This window comes from Callithrix jacchus, chromosome 10 (genome assembly GCF_049354715.1).
Source record: "Callithrix jacchus isolate 240 chromosome 10, calJac240_pri, whole genome shotgun sequence".
NCBI classification, from domain to species: domain Eukaryota; kingdom Metazoa; phylum Chordata; class Mammalia; order Primates; family Cebidae; genus Callithrix; species Callithrix jacchus.
Genome location: NC_133511.1, coordinates 52,475,149 through 52,503,137, shown reverse-complemented (window position 1 = coordinate 52,503,137; position 27,989 = coordinate 52,475,149). Strand labels below are relative to the sequence as shown.

At 35.4% G+C, this 27,989-nt stretch overlaps 1 long non-coding RNA gene across 1 annotated transcript in view; it reads left to right on the top strand.

The window, feature by feature from the left end:
• LOC144577988 (uncharacterized) overlaps positions 1-26,389 on the top strand; it is a 220,441-nt gene extending 194,052 nt beyond the window's left edge. Inside the window, exon 4 of the long non-coding RNA XR_013522877.1 lies at positions 23,036-26,389. This is a non-coding gene — a long non-coding RNA (uncharacterized LOC144577988). The remainder of the gene's footprint in view (positions 1-23,035) is intronic.
• Positions 26,390-27,989: the final 1,600 nt, after the last annotated feature.

The following is a 27,989-nucleotide window of genomic DNA, read 5'->3' as shown; positions in this document are numbered from 1 at the left end:
ATTAACTATATTTTCTATTCTCTGCTCATGACCTTTGTATAATGTCTCCTTAGATTCAAAGCTACAACTACTACTTTGCATTTTGCATGGTACGCTACAGTCTTAAAAAAAAAATTTCCCATGGGTTATTGTATTTGATCCCCAAAATAATCCTGTGAAATAGAGATTTCTCTTTTTAAACTTGACTTGTGTGTAAACTAAAACATACAAGGATAGTAATTTGAATATTTTTAACTCAGTTTTTCTTTAACCCATGAGAATGCCATTATTTCACGCTGTTTTGGGCCTGCCTTGAATATCTTCTTCTTTTATATTGAAATCTCAACATATGCCAGGTCTTATGCTGAGCAGTTTGCACAATTAATGTTTAATTATTATAAGAACCTTATGAGAGAAATCATTTTTCCTGCTGCAGTTGAGTACATTGAGGCACAGGTAGGTTAAGTAATTTCCCTAAAGGCACAGAGCTAGATTGTAGGAGAACTAAAGCCTTCTTCTGGTTCAATCTCATTCCAGAGTCTACTATTAGCTGTTATGTTCAATTTCCTCTCTAATTTATCTCAGGTTTCTTACTTTTCTCAAAGTAGGCCTTATTAACTTCCTGAGTCCACTCTTACCACTTTTGTCACTGAGCCTGCTACAACTGCATCAATAATGACTAATTTATGACCAAGTCTGAAGAAAAAGTTCACTTTTAACCTAATCAGTCTCACTTGTACATATGGAAAAACTTAAAGGTAATAGGTAAGCCATAGCATAAACCCTGAACAAATATGCATGGGACAGACCCAAACCAACATGACACAGGCCTACAAGACTGAACTGAGATTTGAGCTACTAGCACAAGACTGAGCCTAACCTCTGAAACACACGTGTGGGCACATTCAAACTAGCATAGCAAAGGTTTAGAAAACTAAAATGAGATCTGAATTACCTGTATATATCTGAACATAATCTCCAAATTATGCATACCTATAATGGTCATAATCAAGAGTAGTAATGATTTAGAGCACTGAACTGAAATTTGAACCATCATCTACAAAAAGTAAAATACAATTTGTTTATTTCTTGCTAATATAAAAATACTAACATCCTGCAGCTTGTAATAGGTAACAAAGTCTAAGATACAACCCCAAATTACTTGACATACAAAGAACCAGGCAAATGTAGCACAATTGAAAGAAAATAAAAGCAATGGATACCAACACTAGGATGACACAGATGGGATAGATCTTTCAAAGACTTTAAGGAAGCTATTTTTATTAGGTCCTTTATAAAGTGTAAAAAATAAAAAACATCAAAAATATAAAACAACCTCCCACATATGAAATGAATTAGAAGGTAAGAAAAACTCAACAAGAAATTAAAACAATAACTAAATTAAAGTTTTAGAACTGAAAATACAACATCTGAAACAAAGAATGCACTGGATAGACTCCAAAGCAAAATGGATATAATAGTGAAAATATGAGGAGGGATTTAAAAAATAACCAGCCTCTGGAACATATGGGATGATATCAAAGGTTGAATACGTGCATATTTGAAGTTCCAAAAAAAGGGGTGGGGTGTGGAGAGATTGCTGTAGGAAAAATATTCAAAATATATGACTGAACGCTTTCAAGCTTTCATAGAAGACTTACATTTACAAATTCAGAATGCTCAGTGAATCCCAAAAATAATCAACTCGAAGGTAGCAATGCTAGACACAGACAAACTGCTGAATTTAAATATAAAGAAAGGTCTTGAAAGCATTTAGAGAAAGTGGCATATTACTTATAGGGAGACAACAATTAGACTGTTGATTTCTCATCAGAAACTGCTACAGCCAAAGACTACATCTTGAAAGTACTGAAAGAAATTCAAAAAATTCTTTCAAAGCATAATTCTATATCCAATGCAAATCTCTTTCAGTATTGAAGGTGAGATAAATTTTTACATGATATAAAACTGAGAGCATGTGTCACTAACAGATATTTACTATAGAAATGATAAAAAATATTCTAAGTAGACTGTGAAAAGTTAGGTGTCTATATTGTACTCCCTAAAGAACCACTTAAGTCAAATCAAAACAAAACACAAATACAGCACTTAAAAATCAGATAATAAATCAAAATGGAGGACTAAAAGTATTTAAAGGAAAATCAGGAAGGGGAAGATAGGTAAACAAAAACCAAGGAAGACAAACAGAAAACAAATAGGAGAACGTTAGGTCTAAATCCAACTATATCAATAATTACCAATGAAAACCAATAGTTACTAGTTTTGTTACTCCAATTTACAGACAGAGATGACCAAAGTGGATAAAAACAAGACTGAACTATATGCTGCTATAAGAGCTACACTTAATATATAAAGACACAAATATGTTTAAAGTAAACGTATGGGTAGAATAGATATGAAATGCAAATAGTAAGCATAGGAAGGCTATAGTGGCTATGCTATATCAGGTAAAATAAGCTGTAAGAAAAATAAGATTACAAAGAATGTATTTTATGATAATAGAAGTAAATTATTAAGAAAAGCCTCGATATGCAGTACATAAATTAAAAATATACAGAATTAAAGAAGTACTTTTTTTCTCATAGATTTTAACAACTCTCAGTAATTGATAGACTGATCAAACAAAGTCAATAAAGACAAAGAGGATCTCAATAATAATAACAAACCACTTCATTTATATTTGTAGAGCAGTCTATCCAATGACTGAAGAATACATATTGTTCTCAAGTACATGAAATACATACACTGAGACTATAATCTGGAGTACAAAACAAAGCAGTCAATGTTTAAAAATCTGGGCCGGGTGCAGTGGCTCACACCTACAATCCCATCACTTTGGGAGGCTGAGGCGGGTGGATCGTGAGGTCAAGAGATCGAGACCATCCTGGTCAACATGATGAAACCCCATCTCTACTAAAAATACAAAATTAGTCGAGCATGGTGGTGCACACCTGTAGAACTAGCTACTTGGGAGGCTGAGGCAGGAGAATTGCTTGAACCCAGGAGGCAGAGATTACAGTGAGCCAAGATCATGCCATTGCACTCCAGCTGGATAATAAGAGCGAAACTCCATCTCAAAAAAATATATATATCTGAGTAATACAAAGTTCATTCTCTTACATGAAGGGAAGTACATTAGAACCATATAGCATTAACTATAAAGTTAAACTTCATTTAAATAAAAGTAAACTATACAATAAACAACTTCGGACTAAGAAATTTGACACTTTACATTAAATAGACAGAATTCTTAAGATATAATGTATGAAAACTGACACAAAAAGAAGCAGAAAAGCTGAATAGTCTTAGGTCAGTTAACAAAACTGAATTTGTTACCAAAGTCCTCTCTCTCTTTCAAAACAAAACAAAACTCCTACAGGACTTGAGTTTCACTGTGGGGTTGGTATTGACTTCTGTGAATATGCTTTCCTTGGGGACATCACTGTATGCTCCCTGTGTGGAGTGAGTAGGGGTGAGATGGTGGGAGGGTAGAGCAGGTACACAGGAGGCTGCAACAGAGCAAGACTCATGCATAGGATGCTTGGATTTGTGACCAAAAACATTCTTCTTTCTTGTTACATCAATCCATTTAACCTCAGCAGCCACAATCAAGAGAGAGAAAGAAAGAATCAAAGGACTGAAAGATGGGATAAGTCTTTTCACTGACTCTCAATAAATAATGTCAGTGTCCTGGGCCAAATATGTCTATACTCTTCCCTCTTAGGAATATAATATAGGGCAGAATAAAAGAGCTAAGAGAATACAAACCTTGAAATTCTTAACTCGAGACCAACAATTTCCAATTAAATAACTTTCCAAACATCAAGGTATACAATGAAAGTCTACTAGTAGAGTTTTATCCTATTAAACCATTCCCTAGTTGTGCTGTATTATTTCTAAAAATTTTTTAAAGGGTAACTAATTCTAATGTATATCTACCTGTAGTTCTAATCTAACTTTGCTCCATCACCTTCTCAAAACCATCTGCTTGATAATTTATGATTTTATTTTTGCTTATAACTTAACTCTATTTTGCTGTCATTCAAAGTAACAAAATATGTTCACATGCTTGCATTTTCCACAACAAACCAGCCAATAAAAAGACCAAGGAGACACCAAATTTAAAGATGTCTTTCTTCTGTATTCTAGTAATGTCCAATACATAATAACATTTTGTGTTTATACAGCTTTGAAGTTCCTTATCTCTCTGAGCTGTCAGATAAACAGTAAAGCTTTCCAAAAGCATCAACACATCAGGTCCACACCTGAAAATTTTAAAAAGCTGAGACTTAATTAATAAACAAATTGCCAGAAAATCAGTATATACCTGAGAGAGAAAATTAGTTATTTATAACATGTAATTATTAATTTAATCATTTATTCCCATAGTCACACATTAATGCCAACCTCAATGTGGCCATATTTTCAGTTTTAGGTCCCATTTCATACTAATAAAAATGGCCTTTTGTCCCTAGCCTGCTTGTTACAAGACATATATTTTTCTCTTTCTGGGCTTAGTAATAAGTTCTAGATTCTCACAGGACTTACTTAAGTTTAAACAGTACCATGGATTCCTCCCAGCAAACCAAAGGGCCCTGATAAACATGACTTTTGCCACCATAAAACGTTGCTTCTGAAATCAGAAGTTGGCGCATTGGTACAAAACTATGCACCACAGGAATTGCTACAGCAGTAAGGGGTAATAACCTACTCGTCGGACCCAAGTTTCTTTGGATTTGTACCCCAGTTTGCTCAGGATAATGCTAGTTTATGCCTCTTTTTCTGGTTTGATTATTAATCAAACCTTCCCTCATCCTTCTGCTTTTAAACTGCTCTTAATCTGGGCTATGAGTTATGTGGTCACCACATATAGAATTGGCAGATGAGATCTGCTTAATCAGCTCCGACTGCTCCATTCACAAGTACTCCATATAAAAATAGACTAGAGCTTTTGGTGGGTATCTTGTCACACAGACAGAACTGTTCCCCAGGTCCTGCCAATAGTGTTAGTGTGGCAGCATCAGTGACACAGTTTCAGCATCAGTCGTACTCTCTGTACCTCCCTAAAACAGTATGGGTTTTGAAGTTGAGCCCAGATATCTCACCCCTCCTTACTGTGAATATCTTTGGATGTTGTCCTTTTCTGTCAGCTGGACACAGTGTTTAATACCTTTAATCTTCAAAGGGAAATAATTGTTAGGCCATCTTCATCCAGAAACTTCCCTGAATAAAATTAGTGACTCAAGGAATACGTAAATATCATAGAACTTGACTTGCAAACAAAATTTAACCTTGGAATCCCATGGAACAAAACAATGATCTTGTTTCTTACCTCCTTGAACAACGTGTAGGTGTTTGCTTTGACTTTTATAATTGAAGTGTCATTATGATGATCTAAAACTAGTTATATTGTGGTTCAAGGTGGCTTCATAATATCTTCATCAGCAACAGAAATAGCAGCTTTTAAGTGGCTGTTCTTTTGTCCTAATAATAATCATAAAAGCTACGCCTCATGGGGCACTTCATTGTAAGTACACATATACTCTGACACATGTCCACATACATACACACACTCTACATTAAAATCTTTATAAGTTGACACAAGGACTCACTCAACCTGTCAGTTTAGTCATTTCGTCTGTAAAGGCACCAAGTCTTTATAAAATAACCATAACTAAGGTATCAAAACATTGATTCAACAAAGTAATATCTGTTTTGCTGCAGCATCTTTCCCAGGGACACCATTCAATAGTTGATTTGTCCTAGTAATAAAAAATGTCATTCTTCTTTCTTTCTTCTTCTTTTAACATACACACATACATACACTTCATAACTGTACAGGTTACAATTTGAAAACTGATCTTCCCTCATTTCCCTATAACTTTGACACTGTTGCTTTTTGCAATATTTCCCTATCTCCACAAATAATCTAATTTCCCTTTTTAATCAGTGTGTGTGTGTGTGTGTGTGCGCGCGCTCATGTGCGCTCTTGCATTTTGGGGGTGGTAATGGGTAGACAAAACCCTGTCGGGAACTGCTCTCTTTCATTGGCTAATGGTTTCATTCACTTTTTCACTCTTTATATTGCTAGCCAGTATATTTTAGGCACAATATCTACCTTCTTTGTGTTTTCTTCCCAAGTATAGGAATGGAAGACTGGTTGAAGCATTAGCTTTTGAGGATCCAACCCTGTCAAACTCTCTCTCTCTCTCTCTCTCTCTCACACACACACACACACACACACACCCTAGTAGACACACAAACAATGCCTGCACTCTACCCATCAAAGTGTTAAAAGTTTTTTATATTTAACTTGAGGAATTTTAGCTTAGTGCTACACCGTTCTCTAACTCATTTATATAGCAGATCCCACTGAATGGAACATCAAAACACAAGTCCTTTTCATTGACCAGTGTGGCAATTTATCAGTATTGGGAAAATTTGAACATGCATACTAAAACTGATGCAGTTATAAGAGCCTGCTTTCATGGTTATGCCAGTGAGTTTCAGGTCTGGGTGTGGTCCCCCCTTCCCCTCAAGGAGAGGGGCATTCACACAGAATGCTGTCCTTGGCCTTCCCTCTGAAAAAAGTATAGACAGTCTTTTATAGGAGTTACCTATCCCTCCTTCAAATGAAAATAACAATTAGACACCTCTTACTGAGCCTAACTTTAGCATGTTAGCCCAAAGAACATTTATCTGTTTGCCTTCTCTGACCCCTTCCCCAGCTAAACTGTAGACTCCTTAAATACAGAGGCTGTGTCTGGCTCACTTCAATGTCTTCAGGATGTAACATGGCAGTTAATAAAAATGTATTGAACTGATTTCGACATCATAGAAGTCATACCACTTAAAATAAAAATGAGTCACAAGTTATTTTTCCCACCATTTCAGAGCGCTTAGACTACTTAAAGGCAGTATTTAGAATGGCATTTCATGCCTAAAAGACTGGGAATGTTGAAAGATAAACTGTTTCCATTGTTGTCTGTTTGGCTGAATCATCTGGGAAACATGCTAACTTTACCTTTTTCCCAGTTATTACACCTGTATGTACTCATGCTGAACCTAATGGCATTAAAAGAAAAGGTTAAAAAAAAAAAAACCAGATAGTATATTGCTGGGGAGAGAAGGTAGTTTCCACTTAATAAATTCTAAAAACTCATATGAGGTTGAAGTTGCTGTATCTCTTCAATCCTTAGATTAAACCCTGCCATGTGTAGCTTTGCACAGAGCCTGGGTTTTTCTGAGAACTCTACTACCTGGAAGTGGCTGGCTGAGCTCTGAAATTCACAGGAGTGCCCTTGTAGTGACAGAAGGTTTTCCTGGACACTTTTAGGGTCTCTAGCTGGGTCTGAAAATCAAACTAACAAAAACAAATTAACAGGAAAAAAGCCTACAAATTTATTTAATAAGGCTTACTTAACACAGGAGACTCCTAAGGAAATGAAGACCAAAAGAAACAGTTAAACTGTATATTTTTTTATGCTAAGTTTGATGAAAAAGTGAACAGTCATGGAGAAGTACGATTGGATAAACATGTACAGTCAAATGGTAATAAACTGGAGGAAACTTAGAAGGGTCTTTTTGTTCACCTTCTCTGTGTCCCTGTGTCTTCAGAGACAAGGATATTCCTTTCCTCCGGGTATTAAGAGAGCACCTTTCACATGAAGGTTTTATGACCTACTTCAGGGAAAGATGAGAAAATTATTCTGAGATTGTATGACCTACTTTAGGGGAGAAGGGCAGAGGAAAAGTGAAAATGACCTTTCTGCTTTGGCTGCTTCTTCAAATGCCAAGGTGTTGAGATTTTGGAGTAGCATGTCCTAAATCCCATCACCCTTCTAGTCATTTCACTGTTCTTCCCGCTTCACAACTGACTGTTGAAAATTATGTCAAAGGCACATTTCTTGCTGCAAAGAAATTGTGTTTGAAAATATTCTGAGCAAAGTATTCTTAAGAAAATGGTGTTTGTTTCTGGCCATAATGTATCTTTCTTAATATTCATCTAATAAAATGCCCTGAATTGAGAAATTAATGGCATGCCATGGTTCAAATGCTAGGCAACAGATTCAAATTTTAATGGAACGTTTCAACATAACAATAAAATGTTCTTTCTTCATCCCTGCAATAAATATCATTTATATATTCACCACAGGATTAAAATTGAATGATGCTGGGAATAGGATGGTTTACTTACATAACCAGGCAGGAACCACTAAGGGCTAAGAGAACGAGCATACAGCAGCACAGAACATAATCTTGTTTTGTTCCCCTCTCCCCCTGCCCTGGTCTTTTCTCCCCTCTTTCCAAATTCCTATGGGCCTCTCAGAAATGCTTCCTATATTATTCAAATAAGCCTTTTCTTTTCTCTAAAACCTTGACCCTAGCTGAAGCCCAGATCCTGGTGGCTTAACATCTACCTTAAGTTGACTAAGAAAGACATATTTCACTACAAAATGGGATGCCTCTTGACAAAAATATGTGTGATAACTGCTAGGGAGAATTTTAAAGTCTGAATCCTATTATTAATTATGTGTTATAGTTGTGATATCACAGATGGAGTAGAATATCTATTTGGGTTAAAAGAGAGGGTATGGTCAGCTACATCTGGAAACGTTTGTGGCCATACAAAGCACATGGCATTTTCATTTAAGGCAGAAATAACATGGACCAATGAGTAAGTTATAGACAGAATGTTTGTATCCTCCAAAATTCAGCCCTAACTCCCAATATTACGGATGTAGAGGTAGAGCCTTTGGGAGGCAATAAGGTTTAGATGAATTCATGAGGGTGAGGCCTCCATGTTAAGCTTAGTGTTTTTATAAGAAGAGGAAGAGATAAGAGGTCTCTGTTTCTCCACCATGGGAGAACACAGTGAGAAGGTGGCTTCTGAAAGCCAGGAAGGAGGTCCTCAAAAGGAACCAAGTATCCTGGCACCTTGACCTTGAACTTCCCAGCTCCTAGATCTGTGAGAAATGACTATTGTTTAGGCTACTCAGTCTATAGTACTTTGTTATGGGACAGCCCAAGCTGACAAATACAGAGCAGAAGCAGTTAAAAAAAAAATATGTCCTGGGAACTGAAAGCTAAACTGAAGCAGATGTTCGTGACAATGGCATTCATAGAAGATTGGGCTAGAGAGAAAACTAAAATTCTAATCTTCAGTTCAGAAAAGTCTTGAATTTGACAGAAATGCTGGTGTATTCGTTTTCTGTTGCTACTATGACAAATCCTCACAAACAGTGGTTTTACATAACAAAAATTCTCTTACAGTTCTGGAGGCCAAAAATCTGACATGTGTCATCAGCCTATAATCAAGCTGTTCGTAAGGTTATGTGTTTTTCTGGAAGGTCTAAGGAAGATCTAATTCTGATTATTCAGCTACTGACCATCAACTGAGGGTCTTTGCAGTTTCTAGAGGCCATCTGGGATCCATGCCCCCCTCTATCTTCAAAGCCAGCAATGAGAGGTCTAGTTCTTCTACTATTGCATCTCTCTATAGGTTTGTTTGTTAGATTGGGCCCACCTGGATGATCTAGGATAATGACTTAACTCTAATTTCTCAACCTTAATCATATCTACAAAGGTTATTTATTTATTTTTGTCATATAAGGTGACAAATTTATAGGTTCTATGGAGTAGGGCATGGACATCTTTAGACCACCATTCTGCCTGCTGAAACTGGTAAATAAAGAATTTCTAGTGATGTGATATCAGATAAATTGGCTGATTTTCTATACAATTCAACTAGAAATTTGGTGTCCTATTAATATTTAAGCCAGTTTGTTCATTGCGCACATAAAGAATGCAGGCTATGAAATTCTACAAAAGTGTATAGATCTTTTTATTTCTCTTCTCATGTTCTTCTCTTACATTCTCTTTTCCTTAGAACAAACTTAACATTTGGTAGTTAATAGAAAAATAATCCACTCTCAGCACATAAAGATTTAGAATATGGATTTTGAGAGAACTAAATATCCAGTAGGAAGTGATTTATGTTTCCTTTTAACTACAAGTAAAGACATAGTAAGTAAAATGTTTTCTTCCTAGAAACCAAAATTTAGAATTGGAGTTCTGTTTATAAAAATTCATTTTTCTACCATGAAAACACCAGAATTGATAAAATGTTAACAATGAAACATCTTTAAGAAAACAGTTCTTAATTATGTAAAAACCAGATAGTACAGAAAGCTATAGGGTAAATTTTATTCTAAAGACATTTTATGCATTGGAGGGACTATTTATGATTCCTTAGTATATGAGCCTATTGAAGTTCTGATAAAAGTTTCCCTACTTTTTTTCTAAGAAAAATTTTCTATTAGTAAGCTAAGGAAATTTATTTTCCTGGATTTCTCTGAGTACTGTCAGATTTTTAAAAAATTAAAGTCACTGCTTTTCAAACTTTTTATGATTTGTTCCACAAAGTGCTTCCATGAAGTCATCAGATACCATAACCAGGAAGAAGCATAGTTTTCATGGTGATCTCCTTTTCTTCAATAATCTCTTGCTCTTCCATTTCTTCAGACCTCTGTGGACCTCTATTGGTTTACTGAGGTTATATATCAATTCAGAACAGTGGCCATGTAAGAATTATGCACAATTCCTGGGGAGTAAAAAAATGTTTTGATCGTTATGCTGGAAATTTTATATAATCTAAATCACGGTTTCAAGTTGATCATTCTATTATTAAAGTTAGGGGAGAGAATAGAAAAAATACTCTGAAGTAGAAATTTTAAATATACTTTGCAAATAATGGTTTATAATTATTTATAAACATGATAATAGGAAAGAAATTACATAAAACTCTCTTGTAGAATAAACACCTAATCTGTGGAATGCAAATCAGAATGAAAGGGTTAGAATTCAGTTTTTTCCTACATAAAAATATTCTATGCCTTCTAATTGTAAAAGATTTTCATTTCATTTCTTTTTTATTGCATTTTAGGTTTGGGGGTACATGCGAAGAACATATAAGCTTGTTGCATAGGTACACATATGGCAATGTAGTTTGCTGCCTTCCTCTCCATCACCTATATCTGGCATTTATTTCTCCCCATGTTATCCCTCCCCAACTCCCCACCCCATGATGTCCCTCCCCTATTTGCCCCCTACAGACCCCAGTGTGTTATGCTCCCCTCCCTGTATCCATGTGTTCTCATTGTTCAACTCCCACTTATGAATGAGAACATGCAGTGTTTGGTTTTCTGTTCTTGTGTTAGTTTGCTGAGAATGATGGTTTCCAGCTTCATCCATATCCCTGCAAAGGACATGAACTCATGCTTTTTATGGCTGTATAGTATTCCATGGTATATATGTGCCACATTTTCTTAATCCAGTCTATCACTAATGGGCATTTGGGTTGGTTCCAAGTCTTTGCTATTGTGAACAGTGCTGCAATAAGCATACATATGCATGTATCTTTATAGGAGAATGATTTATAACCCTTTGGGTACATACCCATTAATAGGATTGCTGGGTCAAATGGTATTTCTGGTTCTAGATGCTTGAGGAATCGCCACACTGTCTTCCACAATGGTTGAACTGTAACTTACACTCCCACCAACAGTGTAAAAGCATTTCTGTTTCTCCACATCCTCTCCATCTGTTGTTTTCTGACTTTTTAATGATCATCAGTATCTTTTTATGCTTCCTATAGGGCAAAATGTAATCTGGGGTACAACACTCACAGAACTTTCCAACATTTAGTTCATTGTTCCTTTATCTTTTTTTTTAAATTTTTTATTGGATTTTAGGTTTTGGGGTACATGAGCAGAGCATGCAAGACAGTTGCGTAGGTACACACATGGCAGTGTGCTTTGCTTTCCTTCTCCGCTTCATCCACATTTGGCATTTCTCCCCAGGCTATTCCTCCCCACCTCCCCCTCCCACTGGCCCTCCCCTTTTCCCCCCAATAGACCCCAGTGTTTAGTACTCCCCTTTCTGTGTCCATGTGTTCTCATTTTTCATCACCCACCTATGAGTGAGAATATGCGGTGTTTCATTTTCTGTTCTTGTGTCAGTTTGCTGAGGATGATGTTCTCCAGATTCATCCATGTCCCTACAAACGAAACAAACTCATCATTTCTGATTGCTCCATAATATTCCATGGTGTATATGTGCCACATTTTTCCAATCCAGTCTATTATCAATGGGCATTTGGGTTGATTCCAGGTCTTTGGTGGGAGTGTAAATTAGTTCAACCATTGTGGAAGACAGTGTGGCGATTCCTCAAGGATCTAGAAATAGAAATTCCATTTGACCCAGCAATCCCATTACTGGGCATATATCCAAAGGACTATAAATCGTTCTACTATAAGGACACATGTACACAAATGTTCATTGCAGCACTGTTCCTTAATCTTTTTTATACTAGTGAATTTCTTAAAAGTCACAATAATTTTGGAACATACCACAATATACTCAATTTCAAACTTAAAACAATTAAAGGTACATATTTTGGTAAGGGATCATCTGTGGTAGAGACAGTGCTATAAATTCTCCAAATTTATATCATTTTCTTCTTAGATATATGGGAGGATTATATGTCCTGATATTTATAAATAAATTTGGAGCAATGAACTGCATTCTGACCAGTGTAATTGAGTGGAAGCAATGTGGTTCACTTCCATGGCTGGTTGATAAAACCATTTGAGTGATTCCCATATACTCTTTTCATATACTTTTATATACTCTCTGTCCTATTGGGATCTTTTATTAAATATGGAGGCAACACAAGATGGAAAGATTCTTAGTCTCTGAATAATTACGTGGAGCATAATTCCATTAATCTACATTGAATTGTGACAAGAGAAAAAGGCATATATTTATTAATGTAAGCCACGAAAATTTGTTGTTTATTGCTGCAACTAGCCCCACTTATCTTAATACAATGTTTTTTATACATTTTAGTATGTAAACATAATGAAAGAGCACCACAAGTTTTTGATAAATGTATCATCAAAATTTTCCTATCATTTCCCATCAAGCTGGGGAATAACAGAAATAATTCAAATTTATCTGCAGAGTGCCTTGGTCCCAGTAGAGCATAGCTTGAGAACCACTGCTGCTGCTTTTTTAAAATTTTCCTTTAAGTTCTGGGATACATGTGCAGAATATGGACCATTGTTTGTAAATGAACTAGTTAAAATATGTCTCGACATCTAGATTATCAAGGCTTATCTGTACGTGTTTGAGGCAGGTGAACTTCTTTACAATTTTCTTAATTCCCCTCCAATGCCTGGAACCAGCATTGGCCTACAATGCAATCTAGGTGGAGCTCTCTGATCCCAGACCAGAAACTTTGGGCTCAGGTTGCCATTTCTTTTCTTTGAGGCCCTCTTTGATCCTCTACTCTGTGATAGAGTTGACCAAATGCTCCAAGGAGCTCTGGACTCATGCCTGTGTGTTCTTCCAAGAACCCAGTGGTTCCAGGAGGATAGCCTGTCAAGCAGATTGCTTCTGAAGACCAGAAAAGTATTTCATTAATGGGATCACATTAAATTAGAAAGCCATTATGGTTCTAGCATAGCTTATTTGGAGTGACTCAAATGATTTACACACAAAACATTTTTTCAAAAATAGGAAAAAAATAAAAATTTAAAAATGTTTATATGCTATTGAGAAGATTCTCTAAAGACAAAAATTAATCTGTCAATTACAAAGAAAATAATTAGCAGATGTCCCTAGATTTTAACAATTTAAAATTTTATTTAAAACTTTCATATGATTACTTATAAATAATGTGTCAAGAAAAAGAGTGGTTTGAAAGGAAATGTATTTACTCTATGTAATAAAGGGGAACATTTATAGGATATATGAAGATAATCTGAAAAATCATAAATAATCTAATAGGAGAAATGTATGCAGAGTTAAGACACTTGATGGTTGGAAGTTTGTGATTGTTTAAATTGGTAGCATCTGTGGAAGTGCAATTTGCCAATATATATATAATAATTTTAATCGCACATACATTTAAATGGCCTGAAAATTATGCTTGTAGGTCTCTATCAGCGTCAGTAAGATTTTTTTTTTTTTTTTTTTGGCTGTGATTGAGAGAAAAGCTAACAAAGTGGCTTAGGCAGCAAAAGGAAATTTGTTGGCTCACATTTTAAAGACCAGAGCTAGTTCTTGCTGGCATCAGAAACATCTTGTTTCAGGGATTAACAATAGGTCAACAGGACTTACTTCTTTTTCTGCTTCTTGGCTCTGCTTCCACTATTTTGGCTCCATTCCCAGACAGGTTCATTCATGGTAGTGGCAGAAAGATTGTAGTTCTTTCAACATTGTATTGTAACAAAGTTAGAGTCAGCAGAAAATATTGTTTCTCTTTCTTTCAAATTAAAAGAAAGCCATGGTGTGTATAGGTCAAATGGGTCACGTGTCCATCTGTAAACCCATCTATGTGTCTGTGGTATGGAATACTTTAATTGGCATCAGTCTAAAGCTCATACTCTACCCTAACTGGGTAAGATCTTCCCTGAATTACTTAGAAGGGAGATGGAGGAAATTCTAACAAAGGTGATTTAGGTTCCATTACTAAAAAATAGATGCTTGATGGGCCAATGTCTAAAAGTACTATACTACAAAAAGGAATCATAAGGATTTTCATCACATAATTATAGTAATTATAAATAAGAACAATACTGCCAGGCATGGTGGCTCACACCTGTAATCCCAGCAGTTTGGGAGGCTGAGGTGGGTGGATCATGAGGTCAAGAGATAGATACCATCCTGCCCAACATGGTGAAACCTCGTCTCTACTAAAAATGCAAAAATTAGCTGGGCGTGATGGCATGCCCCTGTAGTCTCAGCTACCTGGGAGGCTGAGGCAGGAGAATTGCTTGAACCTGGGAGGCAGAGGTTGCAGTGAGCCAAGATTGTGCCACTGCACTCCAGCCTGCTGCCTGGCAACAGAATGAGACTCTTGTCTCAAAGAAAAAAAAAAAAAAAGAACAATACTAAATGTGCATCAATAAAGCAACATGACTATAGTTTAACCCAATGAAATCTAATTATATTGCCTTAGAAAAACTCTTAAAACACATAATTAAGTGAAAGGATAATATTATCAAATAACATAAACAAAATGACCCTATTTCTGTAAAAATTATAACTTGTAAAGTTACACTTATATGCAATGTATGTAAAGTTTACAGAGTAATAGATATCAAACTCTTAACACTAATTACTTCTAGGGAAGAGGGTGGCCAACTGAGAGGATAAGATAAAGTGAGGCATCTACTTTTCATTGTGTATACGTCTATATTGTATTTAAGTTTGTAAGGAAGTATATAAATAAAATTCTTACATAATTATTAAAATGAATTCAAATCTTTGTAAATAGAATATGGAGTTATCTGCTGAGTGATTAAATTTGGACTAAGCTGATTTAAAATAATGCACAGAAATAGTACAAATGAAGAAAAACACAATTATTTTGATAGAGATACTAAAATAAGTAACATCTGGACTTTTTATTTTCTGAGTCAAGTGTGAAAGCTTTGTTTTTAAAAATGTTTATTTTACAAGTCAGAGCTGTTTCCATAATAAGTTGGAATTTTTTGAAGAAAGGAGCTATATGTTATAATTTAAAGTAAGGATCTCACTTTATATATCATATATGTTTTATAAAGCCAAGACATTAGTTCAAAAGGAGCCCCCACCTAAGCAACATAAATTATGCTAAAATTAAACCAAGAACAAAAATTAAATTTATGGTGAAGCTGTGGTGGAAGAAAGGTAAAATTTTTCACACTTTATACAAAGTTTAGGAGAATTATGCCCCAAAAAATCAGCAGTTTACAAATGGATAAATTGTTTTAAGAAGGGACAAGACAATCTTGAAAATAAAGTCCACAGCAGCAGACTATCCACATTCATTTGCATGGAAAAAAGTCATCTTGTTCATGCTTGCACTATAGACGTCTCAGTTGGCTTAGCTTATACAATGCTGACTGAAAGATTAAAGTTGAAAAAACTATGCCCTCAAAGAGCACCAAAATGGTTTCACTCAGATCAGCCTGCAGAGAGAAGCAGAGCTTTCAATGAAAATTTTTAATATGTGAAAAATCAAGATACTGAAGCATTTTTTCAGAAATGAAACATAGCGTTACCAGTACAGTACTGAAGCCAAAGAACGATCAAAGCAATGGCTACCAACAGGTGAAAGTGGTCTAGTCAAAAAAACCGGACAGAACAAAGGTCATGGCAACAGTTTTTTGACATGCTCAGGGCATTTTGCTTGTCAACTTTCTCGAGGGCCAAAGAGTGATAATATCTGATTATTATGAGAGTGTTCTTAAAAAGTCAAAATTTTAGCAGAAAAGGACCCAGGACAACTTCATAGAGAGTCCTCTACCACAACAATGCTGCTGCTCATTCCTCTCACCAAACATGAGAAAGTTTGAAAAAGTTTCAATGGGAAATCATTAGGCACCCACCTTACTAAAAATCTTTATCTTTTTAGTCTTGAAAAGAAGGAAACGAGAGGCATTTACATATGCACTCAATAAATTTGGCTCATTTGACTTGTTTTTCTTTCCTAGTTGTAAAAGGGCATCAATTTTTCTTCAGTTAATAATGTACAACAGACTGTACTGATACAGTTAAATTCCCAGGACCTTCATCATATGAAAACAATCTCAACATCACTAATTATTAGAGGAATGCAAGTCAAAACCACAGTGAGATACCATCTCACACCAGTCAGAATGGCTATTAGTAAAAAGTAAAAAACTAACAGTGGCTGGCAAGGTTGGGGAGAAAAAGGAATGCTTATACTTATAAATCAGTTCAACCTTTGTGGAAGACAGTGTGGCAATTCCTCAAAGACCTAAAGAGAAATACCATTTGACCCAGCAATACCATTACATTACAAAGAAATACAAATTGTTCTGTTATACAGACACATGCACGCATATATTCATTGCAGCACTAATCACAATAGCAAAGACATAGAATTAACCTAAATGCCCATCAATAATAGACTGGATGTAGCAAATGTGGTACAAACATACCACGGAATACTATGCAATGATAAAAAGGAAGGAGATCTTGTCCTTTGTGGGGACATGGATGGAGATGGAGGCTGTTATCCTTAGCAAATTAACACTGGTACAGCAAACCAAATATGGGATGTTTTTACTTACAGGTCAGAGCTAAATGATGAGAACTCATGGACACATAGAAAGGAACAACACACACTGGAACCTATCAGAGGGTGGAGGGTGGGAGAAAAGAGAGGATCAGGAAAAACAACTAATGGGTACTAGGCTTAATACCTGAGTGATGAACTAATCCCTAAAACAAACCCTACAACACAAGTTTACCTATGTAACAAACCTGCACATGTACCCCTCAACTTAAAAGTTAAATAAAAACTAAAAATAAGATTAATAATACTGATCTTCAAATAACTGTACAGGGATTCAGTATACCATATGTAAACCTTGACACAATATACTCAGTAAATGTTTACAATTTTTTAAAGAAGATAGACTAAATGGCTGCTATCATCAATTTAAAAAGTGTCTTAAACTTGAAGGAGCTAATATTGATAAATAAAATTTACTTTAAAATAAGTCTTTATCTTGATTAATGAATAAACTATTACTTGTAAAGCACATATTTTTAAGTAGCACTCACTCTAATATAGTAATTCATTTATAACCAGTCCATCTGGACTGAACACTGAGCTTCTCTAGGACACAGGCTGAATGTTGTTTATTATACATCTTTAGTTGTCTTGAACACAGCCTGGTGTATAGAAAATGTTTGATATTGATGGGTGGATGAATGAATAGGAAGGAGTGAGAAAAGAATGGAGAGTAGAGGAGTGGGACTAGAATGAGCTTCCAGTGTTAAAAAGATCTGAAATCAAATATCAGTTCGGTAAATGTAAAAGCTGTGTGACTTTAGGTAAATTATTTCTCTGATTCTTATTTCCTCATCTTCAAAATAGAAAATAATCTTGCTTTTATAAGGGAGAAAGAAGGATTAAAAAGAATAACTTACTGAAAGTGTCAAGTACCCCAGAAGTACCCAACTCCTGGCAAATGATAATACACGTTAGTTTCCTTTCTTCCCTCTGTACTCTTTTCAGAAACCCACCACAGAGTATTGTGTCTCACACTTCACCAGCAAGTATGAAACAAGTAGTGAGCTGGAGAGGCAGGTTTCAATTACTGGGTGGGGAATGTGCAACCTGAAGTTCCAAGTTTCAGACCTAGGACAGAATTTGCAGAAATAGATGAAAATATTAGAAAAAGAAGGCAGGACTCTGTTTGATGCATGATCGTGTAAACAAGGCAGTGCTCTAAATAAAAACCTAGAGACCTAAAACTCGATTTTTAGGCCTCCTCATAGTTTATAACACATTGCTTAAGAGAATCACTTTCCAATTGATCCTGTATTTTTAAACCATCTTTCTATCTATATTAAAGGTACGCGTAAAGTGTATAACTCTTAAATCTTTAGATAAGTATAGTACTATGTGACCTACCCTCACTGACTTCACTCACCTAAAATCCTTGTAGAATTTATTAAAAATATCTAAGCATAATATGAAAACCCTTTACATTAAATGATACGGTGATTTTTCCTATAAATGGGTGTTGCCCCATGGGATAGCTTCATATTCAGTGCAAAGTGGTTACCACTCCCTCTGCTACCAAGGCTGAGCAAACAAACTTAGTAGAGCTTTGGAGAGTGCGGTGGTCGTGATCATGCTAAAAATATTCCCTTTATCTTTCCCACATGCAACAATACATGTAGGCTTTGAGAGAGTAACTCTTGCTCCAAAGATAAAGCTAATTCTTCTTTTTTTTTTTTTTTTGAAACGGAGTTTCGCTCTTGTTACCCTTGCTGGAGTGCAATGGCGCGATCTTGGCTCACTGCAACCTCCGTCTCGTGGGTTCAGGCAATTCTCCTGCCTCAGCCTCCCGAGTAGCTGGGATTACAGCCACGCGCCACCATGCCCAGCTAATTTTTTGTACTTTTAGTAGAGACAGAGTTTCACCATATTGACCAGGATGGTCTCGATCTCTTGACCTTGTGATCAACCCGCCTCAGCCTCTCAAAGTGCTGGAATTACAGGCTTGAGACACCGCGCCCGGCTCAAAGCTAGTTATTCTTAACCAAAGATTCTACAAAAGTCTCTCACAAGTAGATATGTGGAAAGTTTGAAAATGACACCCTACTGAGAAAACACATGCAAAAGTTCTTTCTTAGTTGTGTTGGTCCCCTCATTACTCCACTCTCAAGGCTGGTGAAATCACAATGCTCATATAATTAATATACCATATGTTACTTACATAATTTCATATCATATATAATGTTACAACTCTCTCTCTACTGGGCCTATTCAATACATGTAAGTTATTACTACTGTTATTAATAGCAGTAGTAGCAGTATTTTACCTCCTAATTTACATACATCATTTAATTTAGCCCCTGCAACAATCTTATCAGAAAGCCTCAAATATAATATTCTTGTTTCCCATTTTCTTGGGACATCATGGTTTTCAGGTATTAGATGAATTATTTTACTTTTTTGTCAGGAAATGAAATATTTCATCCTTTAATTAGGTGAGGGGACTGAGGCTCAAAGAAATAAAATAATTTGCCCAAAGCCACATAGCTAGTGAGTTTCAGCCTAGAATATGATACTAGTTATTTGGAATTCTAATCTATAGTCTTTTCTCAACACTAGATGGCTGAAAGAATAGTGGAAGACTTTCCAATATTGAAAGAAATTAGTGAGACAAAGTATGAAAAATTGTTAGATGGTAGCAAGAGAAAAACATAATTTAATTTAAGTAATATCACAGATAAGCAGTTCACAGTGTGGTTGATCATCACCTAAACAAACTTCCAGAGATAACGTAGAAGAACATCCATCCAGTGGTGTATTTGAAAGTTTAGATATTCTTCCTATCATTTAATTGAGTAAACATGACCATTCGCTTCATCTACACTTTGTGATTTGTTTTTAAAGTCACTAATTTTTACTGCACATAATAAGAGGGTAGACTTATGTGTTCCTATAAGAGTATCACCAGGGGGCCGGGCGCGGTGGCTCAAGCCTGTAATCCCAGCACTTTGGGAGGCCGAGGCGGGTGGATCACGAGGTCAAGAGATCGAGACCATCCTGGTCAACATGGTGAAACCCCGTCTCTACTAAAAATACAAAAAATTAGCTGGGAATGGTGGTGCGTGCCTGTAATCCCAGCTACTTGGGAGGCTGAGGCAGGAGAATTGCCTGAACCCGGGAGGCGGAGGTTGCGGTGAGCCGAGATCGCGCCATTGCACTCCAGCCTGGGTAACAAGAGTGAAACTCCGTCTCAAAAAAAAAAAAAAAAAAAACAAAAAAGAGTGTCACCAGGAAGGAAGACCAGGGAAGGTTAGAGGAAATGGGAGAAAAGGGAAGGTAAGATGAATGTGAAGAATTGGAGTATGATGGACTGAATAACATCCACCAAAGATGTCCATGTCCTCATCTCTGGAACCTGTAAATGTGTTACTTAATGAAAGGATTTTGTAGATATGACTAAGGTAAGGATCCTGAAGTGTGGATATTATGCTAGATTATCCAGGTGGTCTCAAGATAATCACAAGGTTCTTTATAAACGGGAAGCAGAAGAATCAGAAGGAAAAAATATAAGAAACTAAGCAAAGGTCATAGAGGAGAGAAGATGCTATACTGCTGGCTTTGGAGATGGAGGAAGGGGCCACAGTCAAAGAATGCATTCTGAGAAGTTAGAAAAGGCAAAGTAAGGGTGTTTCCCTCCCTAGAGTCTCCAAAGGAACACAGACACTTAATTTTAGCCAGTGAAACTGATTTTGGACTTCTGGCTTCAAAATCATAAGATGAAATATGTTGCCTTAAGCCACAAAGTTTGTGGTAATTTGTTAGATCAGCAATGGGAATCTAGTACATGATCAAGAAAGGAGGACATGAAGAAAAGGAAAAGTAGAGGGAATAAAAGGAAAAGAGAAGGAAGGAAGAAAAATGGAGAGAGATTAAGAAATTGTGAGAGTCAGCAGACTTGGAAAACCAATCAGGGTAAATGTACAACAAAAAGAGTAAAGGGATTTGTAGTCACTAGAATTTCTCTCAGGAGAATATTGTATGTGTCAGGTTATATCTCAAAGACGAGGTTGGTGCAACAGCAGATGGCCTCTAATCTTTATCTTTTTATTCTTGGAAAGAAGGAAACAAGGGGCATTTATAAATATTCACAATAAATTAGTTGTTAACCTTTACAATAGAAAATATTCTTACTTTTATAGAAGAGAAATCTGAGTGTCAGAAAGTATGAATGAACAATGGAGTCAGTATTTAAAACCAGATTGATCTTCCTCTAGAATGAAGAATTAAAGTAACTGAAAAGGAGAAAATAGGAAGAATAAGGATATCCAGAGCAGGAAGAATATGGGGCACAGGGTATCAGGGTGGGAAGAAAAAAAGAGAAAATGGCTTAGAGTTACTGATGTGCTTGCAAGAATTTTGAGGAAAGAAGAGTTGAGCAGCAAACAAATATCAAGATTTCTAGGCCTCTGTGTGTACATTAATTTGTGGCAAGTTCTTCAGAAAGCACTAATATTACTCCATGAGCAATGTCTTTTCAGTAGAGACTCTTCCAATATCATTGCTTTCTATATCATTGCTTTCTATGGCATTGCTTTATTCTTGATCCACTTCTCTTTATAAACATGTTTATCAGGCACAAATAAGTTAATCCTACTTAGAATCTATTTCTACGTTTCTATCATAACTGAAATGAGCTAAATTTGATTACTGATTTTAGCTGCTTTCTGGAATCTTCACTCAGTGATATATACTCATTGAGAGAATTGCCCTCTACCAAACATCCTTTTCATTTTTTCTTGTCTCTGTTCATTCTATTTCAGTAAATCTGTACTGAACTCCTACCACGAGCCATATAGTGGGCAAAGTGGTGGACCTTACACTAATAGGAGTAATAGTTATGCAAGCTCCCCCTCCCCCATACCAAAATGTGAAAAGCTAATCTGCGCTCACAGAATGTCATTGAAATGCCCCAGATGGAAGAGAGTCAGAGCAAGGAACATTCAGCTGAACACGGAGAGTCATGAAAACTTCTGGCATGGGCTGAATTTTGCCATGGAGACTTGGTTAAGTTGGGGGCTATGTTTTTCTTAATACCTTTCCCGTAGAGTTCTCAGGTAGCATTGTATAAATGAGAAACATGAAAAACATATGGGAGGCAGAAAGAAATATGTGGCCATTGCCTTGGAAGGTATTTGAAGTCAGTTGTGATGCTGGTTGAATTGCAGAATCTAGGGAGCAAAAGTATAAAACAAACCATTTTAAATGTCACTATCATGATCACTTATATTTTCGTGGCAAACTGTCCTTTACTGCTGTCTGCTGAATGATCTTCTCCCTTCTCATCAACGAAATCACAAGGTCAGCTACTACTTTTTAGATTATTTATTCTACTTCAGGGACTGGGATAAACCTTTAACACCTGTCTCATTTAATCTTTCTAACACTCATGTGGTGAGTATTTTCATTCTAAACTTAAATATTGCCATGTGTGTACCCATGCAACAATCCTGCATGATCTGCACATGTACCCCAGAACCTAAAGTACAATAAATTAAAAAAAAAAAAAGAAAACTGAGATTCAGAGAGACTAAATGAGCACTCATAGTTACTTGGCCAGTACAGCTTGAGAGCCTGAATAAGAACCCAGCTCACTCACCTCAAATTACTGCTTTGCTTACTCTACTACAATGCATCTGTATCCTGTAAACAGGTCTGCACTAACAGAAGTTTAAAATCATTTTGGAAAATGCAATAACTTTATGGTTACTGGATAAATCACAGCAGCAGGTAGAGTGTTATTGTTTAAAAAGTATTTTTCAGGTCTGTAGCCCTTGTTTTTGCTATATTCAAGTGCCTGTGAAGTTTTGAAGTGAACAAAATAACCTTAGGGTTCTTTCAAGGGTATCCCAATAATAACATTGTAATTGTTTGTTTGTATTCCCTTAGGTTTTTTTCAATTGGAGGCATCTGTCTAAGCAATATAGCCCAACCGATCAGCTGCATTCCTGCGGAGCCGTATCTTCCGCATATATAAATGAGGGAGTGAGCAGTATGTTTCTATTACTAAATTCACAAAAGGGTGTGCCTGTTGCCAATCAAAGCAACTCTACTGAGCTAACACTTAAAAAGTTCTATAGATATGTTAAAAGTCAGAAAATTCTAAAATTCATTATAATGTATCTAATTTATAAAATCCATTATAATTCTTATAATAAATTATGTTCATACTTATGCTTCAATGATGTAATATTGTTCATTTTAATATTACCTGTAGAATAGAAGTCTGGAAAAATATCAGACCTTTTAAACATTAATACTATTTAGTCATAATATTATTTAGCCTTTTAAAGTAAATACTTATTTGGGACTGATTTTATTCATATGCCCACAACAAATCTTTTTCTATGAGTGCCTCATTAAAGAGAAAATATTCCTGTGGGGATGTTTACTTCCTTGCAAAAGCTTTTACTGTTCTGTGACAATATCTGTATATGCCCAGAATGTCAGACACACAGATATCATCCACTATGAGTCATGGTGAAAATGGCTCAGAATCACTGAAACAGACTTAAACCAAAACTGATACAGGTCTTATGTTTGTGATGCAGCTATTCATGCTCATTTTTATTCTTAATTCAAATTTTAAGAAACCCTTTTTGTCAAATTGAAAAAAAATTATTACATGGTCTAGACACATTTGTCATCAGGGATTCATAATTTTTCCTTTAGTATGGCTTTTTTGGCCATACTAAACTTGTTTCTTTGTTCTTGTTTTTAATTTGGTGTTTCTGAGCTAAGATAGCTCCTATTTGTATTATAAACTAACGTATGACATTAAGAAGATGCTCACATAAATTGGAGCAGGAAAGTGGTAACTCAAGCAAGGATATAACAATTGCTCCTGTCCTCTGCCCAAGCCAAATTTTAATAGAAATAGACCTACATTCTGGGAGTGGAAGTCCCAGGTGGGGGTTGAAAGTGACAACCTTATAATCATGTGGGACTGATCTCGGTCTGATGTTTGTATATGGAATAACTATCATTGTATATTTGAGCTTTAGGTTCAGACCAGATGAAAACTGTAGTTTTTCATTTGTAGTGCAATGATTTAATCCTGCATTTTATTCAGTAGATTTTTTATATCACTGATAGCATTTTATGTTTTAGTATATCATGCAAAATGTTAAAATATTTTTATAACCATATTTTATGTACAAACTATTCCATTTGTTTCAAACTTTAATCTGGATGTAGACCCTGGGTTTAATATGAAGTATGTAAAAATTAAAACAAACAATTTTGAGAAAATCATTTTGATGTTTAGTTGATTTCACCTGAGGGTCTAAACATGATTCAAGTTTGTTGTTAGTCTGTTTGTCAAAGCCTGTCGTTGTATATTCTGATTGCCTCTAGGACAAGCTGTGAAATGTCTAGATTCCAGAGCAGCAGACTGTGATTCATTCCCAACAACCCCTCCCTACCGTCTGCCACAAGCTCCCATAAAGCAGGGATCAGAGCTAGGCTGGCTCAACTTAGGTAAGCAGTGAGGCTTCATGTGAAAAAGACTACATCCACAAAACAAACTCTCAAATATATGAAATGAGCTAAGATGTTGAACTGGACTCAGAAGTTTGTGGTGTATACAAAATACATACACACATGCACATGATCATATACATACGTTTAAAATTCTTTTTAGTGCTTTTCAATGTAAAGCATAAATTAGTCCTTAAAAAGTTTGCATATTTTAAAGTATAATTTTATAAAATATACATACAGAAAAGTAGATGTGTATAAGTATGTATCTAAATGATTTTACACAAAATATTATGGAACATTGTCAGTATCCTGGAAAAGTATCTTATTCTCTCTCCTAGCCACTATATTTTCCCTACGGCTAGCAAATATTCTAACTGCTAACACCATCAATTAGGGTTGACTGTTTTTGAAATTTATATAAGTAGAAGTAGATAATATATGCTGGATTTTTGTAGCATAACATTGTGTGAATTTTATCCATGACTCTTGTGTAGCGGTGGTTTACCTATTTTCACTACGTTGCACTGAATGAACATATCCCAATTTAACTATTATATTGATGGGCATGTGGTTTGTTTCCACCATTGACTACTACAAATAGCGCTACATGTATTTTAGTGAATGTAAGTACATATTTTTGTTGGATATATATATATATATCAAAGAATACAACTCCAGAGTCACAGGCTCAGCTTTATAATATAGTGCTTAATACTTTATCAAATTGGTTGCATGAATTTACATTTCTACCAACAGTATCTGAGAGTTCTATTTGCCTGGTGTCTTCACTGATACTTGTTTGTCAATCATTTTTGCCATTCTGGTGTGCATTTAGTAGTAAGGCATTAAATACCTTACCATATACATATTGGCCATTGAAATATTCTTTTCATTTTCCCATGAAGAGACTATTCAAGTTTCATCCATTTTTAAATTGGATTTTTTCCTACAGACTTTTTAAAAAGCAGTTTTAGGTACACAGTACAATTGAGTGGAAAGCATGAATAGTTCGCATATGCTTCCTCATGTCACATACGCATAGCCTCCCCCACCATCAACATCCTGCACCTGAGTGGTACATTTGTTACAACTGATAATCAACAATGACATGTCACTATAAATTCAAAACCAAAGTTTACGTTAGCTTTCAGTCTTAATTTACATTCTATGGGTTTTGACAAATGTGTAGTGATAAATATCCACTATTATAGTATCAGAATAGTTTCACTGCCCTAAAAATCCCCTGTGCTATGCCTATTTATTCCTCCCTGTCCTCTAACCCTGGAAACTACTGGTCTTTTAAATCTCCATACTTTTGCCTTTTCCAGGATATCATATGGTTGGAATCTTTTATTTCATTTTACTTAATGGTATTTAGCCTTTTCAAATTGGCTTCTTCTGCTTAGCAGTATGCATTTAAGGTTGTTCCACATGTTTTTGTGGTTTGATGGCTCAGAACTTTTAATGCTGGATAATATTCTGTTATATGAATATATACAAGATTATCCATTCACACTCTAAAGGACATATTGTTTACTTCCAAGTTTTGGCAATTATGAATGAGACTGCTATAAACATCTATGTGCAGGTTTGTGTATGAATGTAAATTTTCAACTCTTTTCCATAAATAATTTGGAACAATTACTGAATAGCGTGGCAAAAATATGATTAGTTTTGTAAGAACCTCCAGACTGTATTATCACAGTTGTGCAATTTTGCATTCCCTCAATAAATGAGAGTTCCTGTTCCTCCACATTCTCATTAGCATCTACTGTCAGTGTTTTCTATTTTAGACAGTCTAACAGGTATGTAATGATCTCACGGTTGTATCAATTTGCAATCCCCTAGTAATATGTGGTGTTGAGCATCTTTTCATAGGCTTACTTATTATCTGTAGTCTACTTTAGTGAAGTGTCTATTCAGATATTTTACCCACTTTTTAATATTTGTTTTCTTATTATTGAGTCAAAACTCAGGGCTTCTTTGCATATTTTGGATAACAGTCCCTCATTAAATATGTCTTTTGCAAATATTTTCTTTCAGTCCCTAATTTGCTTTCTTATTCTCTTGTATTTTTTTTTTACAGAGCAGTTTTTACTATTTAGTAATGAGGTTCAACTTATCAATGATTTCATTCATGGATCATGCCACTGGTGTTGTATCTAAAAAGTAGTCACCAAATCCAACCCAAAGACATCAAGATTTTCTCCTATGTTATGTTCTGGGAGTTTTACAATTTTGCATTTACATTTAAGGCTGCAATCCATTTTGAGTTTATTTTCTGTGAAGGGAGTAAACTCTGTGTCTAGATTTCGTTTGTTTGTTGTTTTTTGCATGTGGACATCCAATTTTCCCAGCGCCATTTATGGATAAATTTATATGCTTTCTCCATTCAATTGTTTTTGCTTCTTTGTCAAAGACAGGTAGACTCAATTTGTATTATATTTCTAATGAACTCTGTTATAAATTTGTTTTAAAATTGAATTTGTTTACATTTTTTCGCATTGATTTGCCAGTATATAGGTGTGTGTGTGTGTATTCTGCACAATAGTTATTTGTCAGATCTACATATGACAAATACCTTAATCTGTGGTTTCCCTTTTTATTTTCTTTATGTTTCTTTTTGATGAACATAATTTACAAATATAATTAAATTCAATTTGACAACATTCTTTATGTTAATGCTTCTCGGTCCTGTTTAATGAATCTTTTCCTACTCATTGTTCATAGAGAATTTTTCAATGTTTACTTCTAATTTATTGTTTTACCATTTACATTGTGATCTATGACCCATCTAGAATTAATTATTGAATATTGTGTGTATCATGTAAAGTTCAATTGTTTCACTTATTAAAATACTCGTATTAACAACAAAGGAAACAGCAAAGTGAAGAGGCAGTCAACAAATGGGAGAAAATATGTGCAAGCCATGTATCTGATAATACCCAAAATATGTAAAGCACCCAAACAACTCAGTATCAAGAAAACAAATAACCCAATTAAAAAATGGGCAAAGGACCTGAGCAGATACCTTTTAAAGACATAGAAATGGCTTAAGAGGTAAAGCTCAGCATCCCTAATCATTAGGGAAAAGCAAAGTAAAACTGCAGTGAGTTTTACATCTGTTAAATGCCTTTTATCAAAAGGATGAAAGTAAGCATTGGTGAGGATGAGGAGAAAAGGGGGAACCCTAGCAGGTGGTTGGTGGAAATGTGATTTAGTACAAACATTGTGGGAAATGGTATGGAGGTTTCTCAAAAAATTTAAGATAGAACTACCATATGGTCCAGTAATCCCACTTCTGGGTATATTTTCAAAGGAATTGAAATCAATATGTTGAAAGGATACTTACACTGCCATA